The sequence below is a fragment of the Peromyscus eremicus genome, chromosome 6 (genome assembly GCF_949786415.1).
Source record: "Peromyscus eremicus chromosome 6, PerEre_H2_v1, whole genome shotgun sequence".
Classification (NCBI taxonomy): domain Eukaryota; kingdom Metazoa; phylum Chordata; class Mammalia; order Rodentia; family Cricetidae; genus Peromyscus; species Peromyscus eremicus.
In genome coordinates, this window is record NC_081421.1 from 51,387,037 (window position 1) to 51,407,527 (window position 20,491).

General features: G+C 36.6%; 1 protein-coding gene across 3 annotated transcripts in view; it reads left to right on the top strand.

Annotated features, from left to right (window-relative positions):
* Fstl5 (follistatin like 5) overlaps positions 1–20,491 on the top strand; it is a 496,179-nt gene that overhangs the window by 337,828 nt on the left and 137,860 nt on the right. The gene's annotated exons all lie outside the window — the stretch shown is intronic.

Below are 20,491 nucleotides of genomic sequence, written 5' to 3' on the forward strand. Positions count from 1 at the left end.
GGAAACATGGGACATCGCCTAATTTTTATTTAAGGACAGTATTATTTATGTGAAGCTCGTTTTACACTGTGATGCTTTATTCAGTGGTTTGGGATGTTAATGAAACAAACGTATCAAAACCATTATTTAGCAGAGATTTAACCTGAGTTGACAAAGAATGCTATGTATGTATGTGTCTGTACTATGTTCCATACTTTATCGTACACAATATTTATCTATACTGTGATCTATAAAACTAAGCAGATGTGGCTTTGAGGGGTAGACAGTGTGACTGGCATGCATGCCTGCATTTGTAAAAGAAAAATTAGGCTATGAGTTTAGAGGTCTAGATTAGGTCTTGTAGATATGTCTCTATACTGGGTGTTTTCTTTTTTTTTCTTTTCTTTTCTTTTCTTTCTTTCTTTCTTTCTTTCCTTCCTTCCTTCCTTCCTTTCTTTCTTCCTTTGCTTCTTTGTTTCTTTCTTTGTTTCTTTCTTTGTTTCTTTCTTTCTTTTTTTGTAAGTGTCCTGGAAAGCTATGAAAGTGTTTGTTATAGAGAACTGGGATATTTTTATTTGTTTCAAATGAATGAATACTTAAAATATTGAAGTCACTGGGAAATAAGTACTTGTAGTGTTGGCTGTGCAGTAATACAATAGGGGTCAGGTTTGGAGAATGCTTATTAAGAGACCTGCCACTGTCACTGACAGTCACATGTCAGTGTGAGAGAGAGTGTAAACAGATCTTAGAAATGTGAGATGAAGAGTAGGTAGAGCCTGCAATGAAAGAGAGAGAGAGAGAGAGAGAGAGAGAGAGAGAGAGAGAGAGAGAGAGAGAGAGAGAGAGAGAACATCAAGAGACTGGGTGAGATTAGCTTTTAATATGTTAATTTAGGCATAATTATTGATGCAAAAGTCAAGCGAGGACTGACAGCTATAGTTGTATATTTAGGTACTTCAATTAAAGTTTTAATCAAATCAAGCTCAAGTTTGATTAGATTACCTTAAGAGTGTGTGTGGATTGGATGTGAAGTCAGAGATCTGAGCCTTGAAACAAAAATTACAGAGAGAACAAAGCCAAGGGACAGTGAGTGTGCAGAAACCAATGTCCTGGAACATAATTAAGGAAATGCTCTAAAATGCTGGAAAATGGGGCTAGGGGTCAAGCTCAGTTGGCAGAGTGCTTGTGTAGTGAGCATGACGCCTCAAGTTTAGTCCCCAGCACACAATGGACTAAGTGTCTTGGTACATGTCTATGCCAGGAGATGGAGGCAGGAGCATCTAAAATTCATTTCTTCCTCAGCTATATGGGATTTTGAAGCTAGCATGGGACTCTCTTTTAAAAAGACATTAAAAAGTAAAATAAAGCTGGACGCCATGAGGAGTCTGATGATCCTTGACACACAACAGTAGCTGATCCAGGCTGTGGATTCTGGGCCAAATGCAGCAGGAAACTAGCCCTGGGTCTAGTTGGAAGTCAGCTTTCAAGGGGAATAGTGAAGAAGACAAGGCCATAATATACATTGTTGGAGTGGCAGGCACTTTGAACTGGAGCCACACTTGCATCTCTGTTTCAGTTGAGTCTATGCTGTGGCTACTTCCAGTCTGAATACATTAGACACAGTGTAAATGATACAAGACCCATGCTCATTTCCCTTTTAGTAGTAATTGACTTCAAGCTAAGCAGCAAGTCCAGCGCCCTGAATTTCCTTACTTTTCTTGTAATTAAAGCACAGATGTTCTACTTCACTGTATTGCCAGCAATTATATTTTGTCTCTTAGCATCATTTACGGTCAGTATCGCTCCTGATCTTTCTGTCTAGCCTCTTGGTCCTTCTTTAATGAGCCTAGTTCATATTCCATATGCTTCAGAGTTATATTTTAAAATATTAAAAGCACTAAACCAGTTTTATCAGCTGTTCTGGAAGTTTGGTTTGCAGTTGGTTCTCCCAGACAAGCTGGAAAATGTGCTGCAGGGAGCTTGTGTATCATGGGAGGGCAGGAGAATCGCTGTACATGGCTGCCGTTCAACAGTTTCTGCTCTTTGCTCCCCTCTGAGGCAAGTTTACTCTGCAAGTCACCCACTCTCTGAGCTCCAGCTGCAGAATCCTGAGACCTGAGCCAAACTGTAGGTTTCTATGTTTTAGGACTCATACCCAACTACCAGGTTTGCCCCTTCTTTTACTCTCTCCAGTGAGTGAACCGCTTGTTCTCTGATATCAGTTTTTTCTCAAAGACAGAATATTGTTGAAAAAGAAAAAAGAGACCTCAGACATGGAGCCTCCATCCACCATCAACCTTAATATGAATTCATTACAAGTAATTCAACATAAAAGTTATCACCTGTATAGAATGCTATCTGCTCCCCCCCTTTCCTAAGCATATAGATACTCAAATCAGCATCAAATTAGAAATAAAACCAGCACTTTTATTTTAAGACGTTTCTAGAGTAGTAGGTTTCCATATGACCCATCAAATGTCCCTTAGTGTCAGTTGTGGCTCCCTGAATTGCCTCTCTTATACCCTCTTCTCTCCCCTTCCCTTTTTGATCCTCAGTTCCAGTCTATACCCTGTTTCTCCATTACAATACGTTCTGTTTCCTTTTTCTAGAGAGATCATTCCCTCCTGACTAGTCCTTTACTCTATAAAAATAACCTCTGTGGTTATATGGATTATAACATGTTTATCAAAGGCTTAAAAGCTAAAATCCACAGATAATCAAACATATTCACCATTTCTCTTTTGTGTTTGGGTTTCCTCACTCACAGTGATTTTCTTTTCTTTTTTTAGCTCCATCCATTTTCCTGCAAATTATGTGATTTACTTGTTTCACAACTGAAAAATATTTAATTGTTTGTAATTTAATTATAAATAAAATGTACCACATTTTATTTACCTATTCATCTGTTGATGGACCTCTAGGTGGTTTTTAATTTCTAGCTGGCTTTAACGATACAACAACAGTAAACAAAGATGAGCATGTGTATACATAGCTGCATGCAGTCCTTTGGGTTTATGTCCGAGAAGGTTGTAGCTAGATCTTGGGTAGATCTATTCACAGCTTCCTGAGGAAGTGCCTCACTTGTTTTCATAGTACTTCTAAAAGTTTGCAATCTCACTAGAAGTGGATTTGTAATTGGTACAGATGTTTTCACATTTTTTACTCTGCCACTTTGTCAATATTATTTATGTTCTTTAACATACAGAAGCTTTTTAGTTTTATGAGCTCCCATTTATTAATTACTGTTCTTAATGCCTGTGCTATCAGCGTCCTATTCAGAAATCCATTTTCATTCAAGTAAATAGTTTTTAATTTCCTTCTTAATTCTTTCCTGACCTTTATTTCATTCAGAAGCGAGTTATTCTATTTCCATGAGTTATTATACATGCTGTTGTTTCTGTTTCTGTTGATATCCAGCTTTAATCCATTGTAGGCAATATGAGGCATGGTTTTTCAATAGTCTTGTATCTGTTGAGATGTGCTCTGTGTCCAAGTATGTGGTCAATTTTGGAGACTGTTCCATGAGCTGCTGAGAAGAAGCCATATTGTTTTATGTTTGGGTGAAATGTTCTGTTAATATTTGCTAGGTTCATTTGATTTATGATATACTTTAAATCAAGCATTTATCTATTTTATTTCTGTCCAGATGAACTGTCTTTAGTGAGAATTGAATACTGAAGTAACCCACTATCAACATGCAAGGGTCCGTATGTGACTTTCACTATCGTAGTGTTTCTTTTATGAACTTGGGTGTCCTTGTGTTTGGTGCATAAATGTTTAAAACTGCAATATCCTCTTGGTGTATTTCTTTTTCCTTTTAGTGGGTATGTAGTGTCCTTCTTTATCTTTTCTGATTAGTTTTGACTTGAAGTCTTTTTTGGTCAGATATTAAAATGGCTATACCTGCTTGCTTCTTGGGTCCATTTTCTTGGACTATCTTTTCCATCCTTTTTATGCTGAGGTGATGTCTATTGTTCACAGTAAGATCTGTTTCTTGTATGTGGCAGATCTTATTTTCTAATACAATATGTTAGTAACTGTCTTGGTATTTAGAGGAACTGAGTCCATTAACATTGAGTTATCAAAGAACAGTGTTTATTGATCCCTATTATTTTGTTATTTTTTTTGTGAGTTTATCATCCTTTTTAAAAATTTTCTTCTCTGGGATTACTTATTTCTCAATTTTTCTTTGATATGGTTTACCTCTTTAGATTTAAGTTTCCTTATATCTCCTTCTGTAGAGCTGGATTGGCAGATGTATACTACTTAAATTTCTATATTTTTGTGGATTTTTTTCTCTGTATATTTTGTTTGACAGTTTTGATGGGTATAGTAGTCTTCACTGGCATCTGTGGTCTCTTAGAGCTTATAAAACATTACACTTTTTTTTTTTTTTACTTACACAGCAAATTCTTTATCCACTGCTCTAGTTCCATAGTCTTATTTGCTTGATTGGTTGTTTATTTATTTATATAGTCATTTATTATGAGGCGTGGTCACTTCACTAAGTTAGAAGCTTCTTTGTTGACTAGGCTAAGCTTACCAGGGAGATCTGCAGGTGCAAACACACCTGCCTCTGTACTCCCTTCAAGCACTGATGCTATATAAGTGCTTTTACAGCTGCCTACACCTAGTCTTTTAGTCCTGTTTGAAGTAGAAAGTCAAGCCTTCATGGTTTCCAGATGAATGTTTTACTAACTCATCAGCTCCCCTTCTCCCACTTCTGTGTTACTGCTAGGCACAAACTATGATCAGATGGGTACATTATGAATTATAAGACATAGAAATATTTTTAAATTTCATAAGGATGAGACTCCTTCAAGGTGGCACTGGTGGGCAGTGTATAACAAACAATAGAGAGTTGTGTCTGGAGGGACCCTAGAGTCAAGGGAAGGAATATGATTTAAAAATATATTATGTAAGCATACTCTATGATGCTTACATGGATAATCCAGGAGGATTTCAGATAATTCTTAAGAGAAAGGATAATAAATCACTGAACTAAAGACGTTATCTGATAAAAAAAAAAAATAAATGCAGATTGGTCTTTGGGAGGTATATTCTTGTGTGATGCAGCCGGGAGACAAGAAAACCTCTGGGATGAGGATGTTCAATGTATCAGCTCAAGAAGACCATCAGCACTGCTTGGGAGTTCTTTGGTGAGATGAAGAATGAGAGCTTAGAGGGAAATTTGTGAATGTGAATGTGAAGTGGCTTGAAAAGAAGGAAATAATTGTCTGCTGAGCAAGTGGAGTGATAAATAGTCACATGTCCTTAGAATGATGAGCAGGGCTTGAAGTGTTATTGAGATGGTTCTTGCTTGCTCCAGTACACTCTTTCCTTCTGTTGTACTTGACTATGAACTGGAAATCAGAGAGCACAGACACTTAGATATAGTAAACATCACACTTGTCTGGTAAGTGTCTAGAAGACACATAAAAGTAAATTAAGCAAACTTACAAAGAAGGCACAGGCCATGTGGAATGTAGGGACAGAACTGCAGCTATATAAAATGTGATGAGTAATGAAGTTAGCTGAAGTTTGCACTTTAGCCAAATCTTAATAGAATGAGGTACTGGGGAGAAAGATATGCCATTTGGGACTCAAACATTTTCTCCAAACATCTGGAAAATTCTAATAATAAACAGTTTAGAGTATAAAGAAATGTTTTACAGCCCACTAAGGTTTCGTCTTATTTAGGGATTCTGTTTCTGTCCTAAAACACCACTACCCATAGCCACTTGAGGAGCAAAGAATTTATTGCATTTTATACTTTTAGGTAATAATCAGTCACTAAGGGAGGTCAGTATGAGAACTCAAGACAGGAACATAAAGGAAGGTACTGAAGCAGACCATGGAGAACTGTTGTTCAATGGCATGTTCCCCGCGGCTTGCTTAGCCCCTTAGAAAAATAATTCAGGACCACCCTACCCAGCATTGGTACCATCCACAGTGGGAAGGGTTCTCTCACGTCAATCATTAACCAAGAAAATTCCCCACGGGCTTGCCTGAAGATCAATTTGGTAGGAGCATTTTCTCAACAGAAGTCCCCTTTTCCCAGAGGACTCTAGCTTGTGTTAAATTAAAAAACCACTAGCCAGCAAGGTTTCCTAAAACATTCAGCAGCTCAAATGTTTTAAATTAGATTGGCTGGTTCTAGCCTTAACCAAAAAAGAAACAGTATGAAGTAATTCTGATTGATCAAATTCAGCTACCATGGGCCACAAACTTCTACAATAAACACATTTCAAGGATTATAATGTTTAAACTTCTTTGGAGAAGCCAGAGAAGAAAATGAAACGTCAGTGCAGCAGTAAGGATTTTGGCTCCTATCTCCCCCTCCTCCCAAAAAAACAAGGAGAACTTATAGGAGGTAGAGATGTATTTTATTTGGATGTGAAAAAGGGGGCCTCTTGGTGGCCTAGACAGGGAATTCCTGAGAGGGAATATGCTTATGGCAGCCCATAGTTTTCAAAATAGCCATGGAAATTCTTTTCACATTTGAACAGAAAAAATAAAAGATAGAAGAAAGGGAAATGGCACCTTGCCTATGAGAAAATACTTAAAGGAGCTTTAATAAAAAGCACCCAAAATAATTTTCATTGACTACCATTAAGTTGAAAATGATTATATTTCTGTGATCTTTAAGTAATCTACCAACAAAATTTTAATGAATATGAAGGAATTAAAAAAATACTGGTTGAATTACAAGCCATAATTTTCCCATAGGCTTCTGTTATATAGGAGTATTTTGTACAGAAGTATTTAAATAATAAAATATATAAAATAACAGTATTCATTAAAATACTATAGTATATATGGATTTTTAAACATTTTATTTTCTTTTTTTGCAGTGTTTGGCATTTGATACAATATCTTAAAACATGCATGGGTTTTTTGCATAAATCAATACAGGAAAATTGGCATCACTTAGTTGCTTTAGGCTAATAACAAACGAATAGTGGGGCCCAAGGAGAGACACTAGTGAAACACTAAGAACGTATAACAGAATACGAAGCAGTTAGTGCATTTGTGCATCCAACACATCCCTAGATAGAAAACTTTAACTTCTCTGTCACATTTTTCAAAAGGCAAAAGAATACCTTTAGGAAATTAGGTCATCATGTGGGATTTAAAACTGTATATCCAGCAATTAGTAATAGAAACTAAAATATATGACCTGTTACTACGACAGTCCCTGGAAACCACCACAGATATTGGAATATGTGAGTGTTTTGAAATGCAAAGTAATTTAAATATCTCAGGGTTCTAACAGAATAAAAGTTTACCCATAGCCATGTTTCTTTTCTGACAATGTAGAATTAGATTGTTGAAATATCAGCATGGATCTGTGTCCTTGTTTAAAAAAGCATTGTTTCTATCAAAGGATTTTGAATCTCCAGTGGAATTCATTTCATGTTCTTATTTTTCTGTCTACATAAAGCAAACTGCCTTTAGATCCAATACAGAATGTTTGAAAATTTTAGAAGTCATCAGTGTTTATACTACCCTCTGGGCAAAATGCTTGTCTATATTCAGAACTGACTTGTATGTGTGTTGCTACTGCTCTGCCATTCAAATTTAAGCCCTCACACATAATATTAAACAGATTCATTTTCCTATTTGTGTCAAAAACTCCTGAATAAAACTGTTGGTTGTTATAAAATATTTATATTGAAAATTTATATTTTTCTCTGTCCAAATTGGAAAAGATCTAAAAGAAAATCCAAACACAGGGTAATTGAAATCTAATCTTCACTACTGAAAAGGAAATTTGGACAAAGGGACTGAAGGAAGAACCATGATGGGTTTGCTCCTTGTACTATGGAACTATATTTCCTGCAGGGCCACTAGGAAAATGGCGAATTCTATTCAGGAGCTAACTCTCCTCTGCTAAGCTTTCTACATGGTCAAAGTTCAGAGAAGAATAAAATATTTCTGCAAGCTCTGCAATGCAGAACACAGGAAGAAAGAAGCTGCCTGCCTCTTTATTGTCCTTATCACATAGTGAGTTAATAAAGGGTAGGCAAAGAGAGGCTCTTTTGGCTTTGTCATCTGTTGGTCCTTTTTGAGAAGAAAAACAAACAAGCAGAACAGCATTAAAAAGTGCAAGTTCTTGGGACTGCTCTCACTAGATCAGCAATTCCATGCTCAGTGAAGTTTCATCTATGCCTGAACAAATATTCCTGTCATATTTGGTAATACAGTTTGGATATTTTACTCCTAGGAAAATGGAACTTTGACTTGAATGTCTAAACTTACGGGGAAGGAGAAGAATGGTTACTTCACATTGGTTGCTATCAATGATGTAAGGTTTTATTCTTTTCCCTGCAAAGGCTCGGGGAAAGGCATTGTGCATGACTGGCTCCTTGTCTAACACAGGCAGTGCAATGATAGAGGATAACCACCCCCTGCAGCTGCTTGCTGCAAGAGTCTGTCTGTACCATTTCCTAAATGCCTATCAGCAGCTCTCAAAGTAGAGGCAACATGTCATGGAACAGTCATTCCCAGTGTGGACTCATCATTGGGAAGGAAGCTCAATGTCCATCTCCTGCAGGTGGAACATTCTGAACTAACTACCATTCTTTCTGCATGGCCTTTCAGAAATTGAACACTAGAGTCAAGTTCTTCTGGACCATCATAATGGTGCTTGTGATTCTATTTTCTTTCTTTTTTATGTATTTATTTGTTGTTGTCTTATTTTTCCCAAACTATTGGAGACTAAGTTCTTTCCTTGTTTCTGTTTTTGAAAATACTCAGACACAGGGGGAGTCCTTTCTCTGATAATTACTTTTACCTTTTTTTTTTTTTTTTTTTTTGCTCCTCCTGGAAAATCTAGTGGTAACATATTTCTGGAAGGTTTCAAGATAGAACAATGTATTAGTAAAAGACCTAGGATCACCTATTTCACATTTTCTGTGCTATATTACATTCAGTTATAGTGCATAATAATACATTAAACACTTTAAGTATTTATCCTGTGATCAGATTCTACATCATGATACCTGTATCCTCTAATTATATAATAGATGGTATGTGGAAACAAAACATATATAAGGAATGGTATTATATAAGGCAATAAATTTTTGAGTGTGTTTTGTGTGTGTGTGTGTGTATGTGTATTACTGTGGAAGCATGCTTAAATGTCACCCACACGTGTGGAAATCAGAAGACAAATTTCTAGTGCTGTTCCCTCATTCTACAAGGTGTCTTGGGGATTGAACTCGTCAGTAACCTCTACTCACAAATGCTTGACCTGCTGAGCCATCTCATTGGCCCTTGAATACACTTGTAAAGCACTTGCAGGGAGCTAGTAGTACACTGAGTTCTCTACTCATCAAGACATCCCTGCACATGTCAAAGGGCTTAAGTATTTTTTTTAGTCCTTTCATTGAAAATAGATTTTGTTCTCACATAATATATTCTGATTACAGTTTCCCTTCTCTCTATTATTCCAGTTCCTCCCCACCTTACCTCCCATCCAGATCAATCCCCTTTCTGTCTCTCAAGAGGAAACAAATAGACATCTAACAGATAGTAATACAATAAAATAAAGTAGATAAAGCAAAAATTAACACATCAGAAACAAACAGAAGGAAAATAACTCAGTGAAAGTCGCATAAAGCAGATATAGACATACAGACACACTCACTTGGACATTCAGGAATCCTGTGAAAACACTAAAGCTGAAAGCCATACTATATGCCCAAAGGATCTATGGGTTAAAAAGAGAGAAAGAATAAAACAAAAATAAACAAAATTGAAAAAAAAAAACCCTGATACTACATTATGAGACAAGGATCTTCCAAAGATATCATTGAATTCTTATTCGGTTGACAATCTAGTACTGAACATGCAGCCTACACTTAAGAGTACTTTGTACCCTCTAGTGAAACTCCCAGGACAAAACTTACTTTTCCTTTGTACATATTTATCAATTTTTTTCATATTTATCAATTTGAGATAGTTCAAATTTAGGCATGGTGGTATGGTCCATTTCTTCTTTCAGTTCTAGGAACCTATCTGGTACAAACCCATGAAGATCCTATTCTTGCTGCCTCTGTCTCTGAATTCATATGTGTGACAATCCTGCTGAATTAGAGAATCTTATTTCTTTGGTGTCCTCCATTCCTTCTGGATCTTACACTTTTCCTCCTTTTCTGCAGGGTTCCCTCAGCTCTTACAGGAGGGATCTGATGGAGACATCCCATTAAGGGCTGAATGTCCCAAGGTCTCTCATTCTCTGGATATTGTCTGGATGTAAGGTCTCTGTGTTTGTTCCCATTTGATGCAGGAAGAATCTTCGCTGATGATGGCTGAGGAAGGCACTGATTTATGAGTGTAGCAGAATGTCATTAAGAGTCATTTTGTTGCTATGTTCTTTTAGTAGAACAGTAGTATTTGATTTTCCACGAGGTCTCAGGTCTATCTAGTTTCAGGTTCTTGGTTCCCAAAAGAGTGTCGGGAATGGGTTCTGTCTCATGGAGAGGACTTAAGTCAAATTTGATATAGGTTGATTACTCCCACAAGCTTTGTTCCTCCATTGCATTAATATATCTTACAGGCAGTACACCATTGTAGATCAAAGGGTTTGTGGCTGTGTTGGTGTTTCCATTTCTCCTTTAGTATCACGAAGAGAAACTTCCAGTGCCATGAACATTAGTCAGTTGGGGTGAAGGCTCTTTGTAGACACCAGCTCAACTTCTCCATGTTCAATGACTTCTATAAATGTTGTCTTCAGCAATGGAGCATTGCCAACAGTTTGCAGAAAGCAGCCTACATTCTTGGTAATAATCATGGTTGATATGGGTTTCCTATGAGACCGCTTTGGCAAACAACTCAAATAGATGTAACTCATTCCTGCTATTGGAAGCTTCATTTGTTGACAAGAAGTCTCCAATCGGGGCTGTTTCCCCCATTATTTGGCAATTTCATTGAGACTACCTTCATTTTTTTTTAAGATTTCCATACTACCCCTCAAATGGCACTTAATTTTGGATGTCTCTCACCAGATTAACTCCCTCATTCCTCACTTCCCTCCTCACTTGATCATCTTGTTCAACCTCCAGCTCCACATCCATCCCTAACTATTCAATTTCCCTTTCCTGGGAGATAAAGTTTTCCCTCAGAATTCACTACTTTATACCTAATTTCTGTGGATGTAGGGATTGTAGCTTGATTGTCATTTTCTTTTTCTTTTTTTTTTGGGGGGGGGTTTCGAGACAGGGTTTCTCTGTGTAGCTTTGCGCCTCTCCTGGAACTCACTTGGTAGCCCAGGCTGGCCTCGAACTCACAGAGATCCGCCTGGCTCTGCCTCCCGAGTGCTGGGATTAAAGGCGTGCGCCACCACCGCCCGGCTTGATTGTCATTTTCTTAACATATAATATCTACATATAAATGAACATATCATATTTGTTTTTCTGGGTCTGATTTACCTCACTTAAGGATGACTTTTCTTCTAGTTCCATTTATTGCCAGAAAATTTCATGATTTTATTATATATAATGGCTTAGTAATACTTTATTTTGTAAATATACCACACTTTCTTTATTCATTCATCTGTTGAGGGACATCTATGTTAATTCCCATTTCTGATGATTATGAATGATCATCAATTTACATAGTTGAAGAAGTGTCCCTGTGGTAGGATGTAACATCATCTGGGCATATGCTGAAGAGTGGTATTGCTGGATCTTGAAGCAAATCAATCCCATCTGTCTGAGAAACACTGAAACTGATTGATTTCCATAGTAGGCAAACATACTTGCAGTCCCACAAGCAATGTATAAGTGTTTGCCTTATTCCACAACATTGTCAGCATGAGCTATCATTTGTTTTATTAATTAGGTCATTCCGACCAGTGTGAGATAAAACCTCAAAGTAGTTTTGAATTGCATTTCCTTGATGGCTAAGGATGTTGAACATTCCTTTAAATATTTCTCAGCTATTTGAGTTTCTTCCTTTGAGAATTATGTTTTAGATCTGTACCACTTTTGAAATTGTTTATTTGGAGTTTTTTTATATCTAGTTTCTTGAGTTCTTTATATATTTTGAATGTTGGTCTTCTATAGGCTATGTAGTTTGTGAAAATCTTTTATCATTTCCTAGCCTGCCACTTTTTCTAAATGATGGTGTCCTTGCCCTACAGAAACTTTTCAGTTTCATAAGGGTTCATTTATTAATTGTTTATCGTTGTGCCTCTGCTAATGATGTTCTTTTAAGAATGCCATTTCCTGTGCCAGTGAGTTCAAGACTATTCCACACATACTCTTCTAATTAGGTTGAGGTCTTTGATTTATTTGGAGTTTATTTTTATGCAGATTGATAAGTACAGATCTATCTCGCTTCTACATGCAGACATCCAGATTGACCAGTGCTATTTGTTGAGGATGTTGTCTTTTATCCATTTGTACTTGTGGCCTCTTTTATAAAAAATCAGGTGTCCATAGGCATGTAGATTTATGTCTGGGTCTTCTATTTGATTTCCTTGAACTATGTGTCTTTGTGCAAATAATTTGCAGTTTTTAATGACTATAGCTCTCTAGTACAACTTGAAATCAGGGATGGGGATACCTCCAGAAGATAGATAATTATTCAAGATTATTTTAGCTATCTTGTGTTTATATGAACCTGGAAATTGTCCTTTTGGGATCTGTGAAGAATTTTTGGAATTTTGACAGAGATTGCACTGAATCTGTATATTGCCTTTGGTAGGATGGACATTTTTAATATATTAATCTTCCTGATCCATGAGTATGGGAGATCTTTACATCTTCTGAGTCCTTCTTCAATTTCTTTTTCAAAGACCTGAAGTTTTTAATCTAACAAGTCTTTCACTTGCCTAGTTAGAATGACACCAAAATATTTTATATTATTTAAGACTACTGTGAAAGTCCTTCTGTCATTTGTTTATAGGAATGCTAGTGCTTTTTTGTGAGTTAATTTTATATCCAATTACTTTGAAAGTGTTAATCAGCTATGAGTTTCCCAGTAGAAATTTTAGGGTGACTTATATATACTATCCTATCAGCTGCAAATAAAGATACTTGAACTTCTTCTTTCCTTGGTATTCCCTTCTTTTCCCCCAGTTGTATTATGGCTCTGGTTAAGACTTCAAGAATTTTATTGAATAGTTATGGAGAAAGTGCATGCCATTGTGGCACAGTATCTGTCTTTTAGGCATTGCCATCCAAGCTTTCCTTAGCCAGACCAGTAACGTGGCATTCACATGAATACATCACTATTTGAACTTATTCCTAAGAACATGCTATTACATGTTCTTTTTTTTTTTTCATATTTTGTCACCTGATGATACCCTGTCTTTTCATATTTGTTTCTCATTTGTATAGCACTTGATTCAGGGCTTGGTAGTGGAGTTCTGGTTCAAGCAGTCTTCAGTGACCTAACCTTTCTATCAGAGATGACAGTACCACACAACACAATGACACTTTTCATCTGAATTCCAGATTGTGAACTACTTGTTACTTTTCCATCAAATAAAGTGTAGAAATGGAATTAGCTGTGAATGTCTAATTGTGTGTATGTGTGTGTGTATGTGTGTGTGTGTCTGTGTGTGTATGTCTGTGTGTGTGTGTCTGTGTGTGTGTGTGTGTATTGTGTATGTGTGTGTGGGTGCAACGGATAGTTTCCAAATCACATTCCCAAGGAAGGCCTTAAAGATTGCTACTTCTACTCAGAACAGAGTAAAAGGGACAGGTCAAACCTGGGGAGGTTTCCAGTGAAACCTGATGGTGAAAGGCAGTATTTCTGTCCTCTTGCCTGAGCTGCCAGTCACTTCTTTGTGAGAAGGGTCGCAGATGCGATTATAATAGAGGAGGGGATACATCCAGTGTGTATGTGGCCTATTGTTTTCCTAAGAACATAGTGTTCACAAGCTTTCTTGAAGGAGGAATAACAAAGGCTACTTCTAAAACAAGGCAAGCTTGTCTCCTGGGAGCAGGCAGTTTTGTATGTACTGCTACAATAGAATTCCACATGCTTTTGGAGTTGGATGCCCAGCAATCACAGTAAACACCCCTAACAAACTCAGCTGGTCCACATTCATTGGATGACTTTGAAACCCAAACTGCGATTAACATTTCTGAAGGCCATTTCTCCTGAGACAATTGCAAGCCTGCTCCTCACTAACAGTTCCTTGGTGTAGTCTTGCCTTGAGACATGAATGTTCAAGGCCTTGTGTTGTGTTTATTGTGTTTCGTATCTTGTTGTCTTTCCTCTGCTTGTACTGCTGAGTTTCCCTTAGTTCTTCCACTCCTTCTCCCTGGAGAGAGAAGTCTCTTCCAGCCGGTTAGCCATCTTTTTCTTCTGTAGCTTACCTTTTTTTTTTTTCCTTTGGCGGGAAAGTTTGTAAGAAATTTGTCTTCCTCCCTTTTGTTGATGCTTTGCTTTCTAGCTCAGACTTGGACTTGTATGTCTTTCTCTGTTGTCCTATGGGATCTGTCACAGCGAGAGAGAGGAAAATATTACATCTGTCGGCCAACACCACTCACAGTTCAAGCAAATATTTCCACCTTGTCCTCAGTGATTTGACTAATCCCACCCAGGGGCTTTTCTTCCGTCAGAACACTGTGTAACCTGTGCCCAGACAGAATCCATTATTTTCTTCCCCAGATTTCTTTCTTTTCTTTTCTTTTTTTTTTTTTTTTTTTTTTTGGTGTGTGTATTTTGTCTTGGCAGTTCCTAGCCTCAGATTCTCAATTCAATAGACTTCCTACTCATGTGCCCTTATGTCTAGGGGAGAACTTGATACGATCCCTGCAATCACTGTCTCTTTGGGATACCTTCAGAAATTCCAGGAGAATTTTTAGATTGTTCTTTTTATATTTCTGTACAATTTTATCCACAATTTGTATAAATTCTTAATAACAGATCTTTGAAATACCCAAACTTTCAAAGCAAAAGTTTGTTTGTGCTTATTTATTTATGATGTGTGTATGTGTATTCATGCTACTGCTCACAAGGGTAAGCCAGAGGACAATTTGTTTAAATTGCTTCTTCCCTTTCATGAGGGTTCAGGTGATCTAACTCAGTTCACCAAGCTTGGGGGCAAGCACTATTACGCTGTTTCTTTTCTTTGAAATTTCAAAATTCCTCCACCCAGTTTTGTTTTGTTTTGTTTTTGTGTATCCTTAACGTCACATTTGTGATAGCAGTGTTTTTCAGATCAGAGGTAAGTGTCTGGGATACCCTACAAAGCTGTGAACACACATATCAGTTTCCCTCCTATCTAACCATCAAGCAATACCCCTCACCCAAGAAGGAAGACCTAGTCCTATTACTCTTGATGCCACCCTCTTCTCCACAAGATCAACAAGTGTCTTCACCTGGCCATTCTCTTGACCCGACAGATACTTTGGCAGATCTCTAGGAGGTTAGATTCCAAATACTTTCTTTAAAACAATGTTTCTTTCTCATTGAAGCCTAGCTTACACAATTTAAAATTAAATGCTACCTAACCTCCATCTCTATTCTCTGTGGTTAATCTTAACCACTTCCCTATATCCAAGACACAAATACCTTCTTTCATACTGCACAGCAGAAATGCAAATATAAACTTTTTCCTTCCTATTTTATTATTTTTGAAAGAAAGATACATTCTACTAGATTATTTACAAGCCAGAGTGCTATTAAATGGATTGCTTTTGTCCATAGCTACTCATATCAATAATAGTATATTGAATTTAATTAAATAAAAAAATTTGTGTTATATAATTGAAGATTATTAATGGACTACTCTTATTCAAAATGTATTCTCTCTCCTTTTATGTCTCTCTCTTTATCCTTCTGTTTTTCTGTTACTCTCTCTTCCTGTCTTATTATATCTAGGTACCTAGAGTAATATCTTACTTTTAGTTATGAATCATTATTTCCTTAACAGGTGTGTATGCTCTCATAAATAGACAGCTTACTTTCATGCTTGCTTCTAGATACTATCAAAGATACCATTTTATCTGTTCCCTGGGATTTTTAGTTTTTCTGGCTTTTCAGATTCGTGGGCCTTACACATGCTTATATCATCTAGACTACAAAAAAATCTCAAATTCAAATGATACTTTTCTTAAGAGTTCTCTGTATGCATATGTATATGCTGGGCAGGGCAGCTTCAGAATTTAACTTTACATTGATATCTGGTTATTTTATTCCTTGAAAATGTTCTCTTAGTAATTCTGGAGCTACTATGAGTTTTTATTATTTTTTGTTTTCATTCTTTAATACTTGATATCTTTAGCAAGTTTATTTCTTAGATATTCTTAGAGACAACAGAACAACAAAATTTCATTGCTGATTATATTTTTAGTATTTTTTATAGTCTTCATCAAGTTATTTCTTAATCAAACTCCTTAAACTATGGTGCATTTGATGATTTAACATTTGTGGATGTCCTTCACACCCAGGAACACATGAAAGGTGATGACTACCATAGCTTTCTCCATAAAATTCTAGTAGTTGGGGAATATATCTTGGGAATGAGGAACTTTTTCTTGGTAGCCATGGTTTTTGGTTAGAATTTTCTCATTAACTTAAAAAAACAAAAGTTCTTTGGGTGTGGACAGTGTAGATTTAGCTCAACTAACATGAACAGCATAATTAGAGCTGTGTTGCCACATAGCAATGGGATGGTGGTTAAGAATCCTGACATGTTCCTCTGTACAGCAAAGTAGCCTGAAAGAGCCTCCTATATAATGGAGCATTAAATGTCACTTTGGTGCTGCCCACCTAAAGCTGCTACCAGTAACTCAAATCCCTATCCTATGTTTTGTGTTTTGGAGTGCTAGTGGATATTAGCTCAAAAAAAAAAAAAAAAGAATTAAAAAAAAAGAAAAAGCCACCAAAATCCCACCATATCTATAGGTACATTTGAAACAAAACAAAAGCTACTGAATGGCAATTTAAAAGAACTTATCTGCTTCAGCTTTATTAAAAAGAAAAGACCACATTGTATCTGTGCAACTTTAAATTGAGTGCTGACAGTCTGTATGTAAGGTGATCTGCTTCTTAAGATCTACATCATTTAGATAGCTCGTGTACATGAACACAGATATTCCCTGATGACCCACTGGTATCAAATATAATTAGCCACATTTAAGAAGTCCTAATGCTACCCACTGAGGCTGGAGGACATAGAAATTAACACTGGAATAGTAAAAAATGATCCGTTTCAAGGAGTGTAGCATCACTGAATTCATCTCAAAATCCTCAGGCTCTTCTGATTTTATCTTACCAACCACACAGAAGCCTGTTAGTTTCCCAAAATCTAATACATTGTGTGCAGCAAGATTACAAAATAACATAATTCTTTTTTCTTTCTGCTTTTAAATTAATAACTAACTAAGGGCAAAATACAGTAATAAGTCAAAGCAAGGATAAATGTTAGTTCCATTGTGGATGCTGTTTCTCGGAGACTCATAGGCATGTCTAGACATCCCATATTGGTTATTCTAGTGTGCTGGTGGCCATGCAGGAGCAGCAGGTGGCAATTGACTTCAGGAGATTGGCCCACCAGAATGCATTGCACTAATGGGTGAATCTTGGATAGGCAAGGCCCTGAGGGTTTGGCTTCCAGAATGTCACTTGCTACTGCTTTGCCTTTACAAATTTGCCACTGTCATTTTTCTCTGGTATCTGGCATAATATGAATGGGTGTGTTGTGGGATACCCACTGCCCTTAATGTAGTATGATTATCTCATGGAAATTATCCCATTCTATTGGACATTTTGACCTGTGGATTATTATGAAGATGATTTCCTCTTAAGCTATAATGTTCAACTGGAACAATGATTTTATAAAACAGTCATGTTAGCTTAAGTAGAATTTTTATGATTGAAGGATTTTAATAAACATAGTAAGGGATTCTGATAGAGGTTAGTTTAGTGTAAAAAGTAAAGATAGGATATGGTGTTGCCCCCACCCCTGATAAAACAGGGGCTGCAGAGGATAGAAAATAAGAACAAGGAAGTGTCATGCAGCTAGGACTTAAGACTTTCTCTTGAGGAACCATATAGACTGTGGCTTAGGTTAATGATTTAAAAATCAAGAGTCCCAGCAGCTAATCTAGGTCAAGTTCTTTTAATCTTAATGTTGGGAGATATGTTCACAATTTTGGTGTGTATCATAGCCAAAACAAAGCTTTAAATAATGATTTAAGGTTAAGTTAAGGTGCTTTTGTTAATGCTCTGAGGTTGAAAATCTTAGGGAACTACTTAAAGTTTATAAAGACACACTTTTAATAGTTGAACAAGGGACTCGACGAGGTCAGGGAACAGAAAAAAATGGCAGCCTGGCTATTGCTGGCTGAAGTGCCTTTCTTGCCAGGATGAGTTGTTGATCAAGGGTGATAATTAATACCTTGTACCTATTTCTGTCCTCAGCTTCCTGATATAAAATCTATTGATGAGTGAGTATGCACCCAGAGGATTTAAAGTAGTGCTAACTGTTGGTTTTTATATATTAAAGTTTATATTTGTTATTGTTTAAAGATTTATTATAAGATTACCTATTGAGATAAATAATAAAGTGATTGATCTTTTCATTGTAACCGAAAAATGCAGCCTGCCAGCAAATGAACTGGCTGAGAAAAATACCTTGCTTGCTTATATTTGGTTAATCTATAACAACTTGCTTGGATGTGAATGTATGTGAGTTCTGGGACAACTTGTTTTTCACCTGTAATACACAATATGTTTAAGCATGTAAGGGATATGGAAAACATACTGGCTTTTACTTGTATTCATTGTAATTATTCACTTAAAAATAGAATGTAACCACTTTGTGATACTTATACTGCTTGAAAGATTTTGCTGGGGTATATACAATGTAAAGGAAAACATAAAGTTAGCTAAAATAAAGACATCAAGAGAGATAGAAGGGAGACATCAGAATAGGAAAACAGAACAAAGAATTAATGAGAACAAGCAACAGAAAGAATAATACAATGAGAAACTGAGCTTTGGGTCTTAGAAAAGTCCTTTTGTGTCTGTTTGTCTGCCCAGTAGTTCATCTGCTCTGCATCTCCTCTTCAGTTTCACTGAGCTACTGAAGGCTTGCCATTCATCAGCACCCTAGGTGAGACCCTGACATGTTGGAGGTGTGTGTGTGTGTGTGTGTGTGTGTGTGTGTGTGTGTGTGTGTGTGTGTTTCACTTTTTTGCCAGCCCCAGAGGGTTAAGTTTTGCCCCTCTCAGTGACTCCAGATAATGAAGTTTTACTCCCTCAGATAGGAAAGTTATTTGAGTGACTAGTTCACCAACTACATGGTTCCTCCTTCACCCCTGAGCTGCTGAAGAGGGTCCTCCTGGAGAGACACAGCTGCGCCAGTGTCATTTCTTGGGACAGCAAAGCAGATCCAAAAGTATGAGCTTAGCATGTCCACACTTTCTACAACAGACTGATGAAATCTGTTTTTCTCTCCTGTTCTGAGGACTCAGGACATGATAAGGATAGTCCTCTAACTAAGTCAAAGAAGCATACTATCTTGTTATTAAAAGCAGATCTCTCAGGCAGGCAAGTCATTCATAGATACTATTACCTGGTTCACACCTTTCATTAACTTATACTCAGGTTTTTGTAAGCCAGAACTATTTTTAACAGCGGCAAGTGAAAGTACTGAGTCTTGATTAGATATTTTGGTATCACATTTGTTCATAAAACTATAATCTGATTACAATTGGAGATATATATTCAAATTATCATGATATGATTTACTAGGCTAGTATGCAACACTCCACAGGAAGATTTCACACAGGGTAGATTGCTGCTGTGTTTGGAAGTAATGAGAAAACTCCAAAATAATCATGAGGTGGCCAACACTTTAAGAAGAGCATAAAGACTAATTAATGTAATGATACTTGTGTAACAAGAGAGTCAAAGGAGGTTAATGTGGTAATGATGCCGATTTGAGCTTAAAGATTTAACATGAGGACATTCTCGATAGCTTAATTAGAATTTAAGCACTCTTTGCAATTTGCATGTGCACTTGTTAATACCTTTGATCTAAAAATAAATTTCACTTCATTTAAACTAATAATGTATCTACTTTGTGTCCAGGGTTTGCTTTGCTGTTATTGGTGGAGCGATCTCAGACTCTTGTCTACTGAATAAAATCTGTGGTTATTTCTTCTGTATATTATTTGAGTTGTAGTTCAAGTCCAAATAGTTACAATGACATCTTTAAACTTCAAATCAATAGTTTTGTATGATTAATGGAGTTATGGAAATCTATAGCTACACTCATGCAATTAATTCACATGTGATTAGAATATTTTAGTGAAGGTTATTTATCAGTAAACTTGACTTTATTCATATATATATATATATAAATATATATCATTATTAATTGTGGTCAAATAGATGGGTGTAGAAATTAAACTTATAGAGAAATAGACCACCCTCTGCAGTAGTTACTCAGTCACTTATATACTGTCTTCTGACACTATGGGGCAATGGAGCACATTTTAAAATGTACATACAAACATTTATGAGATCTTCAGATTAG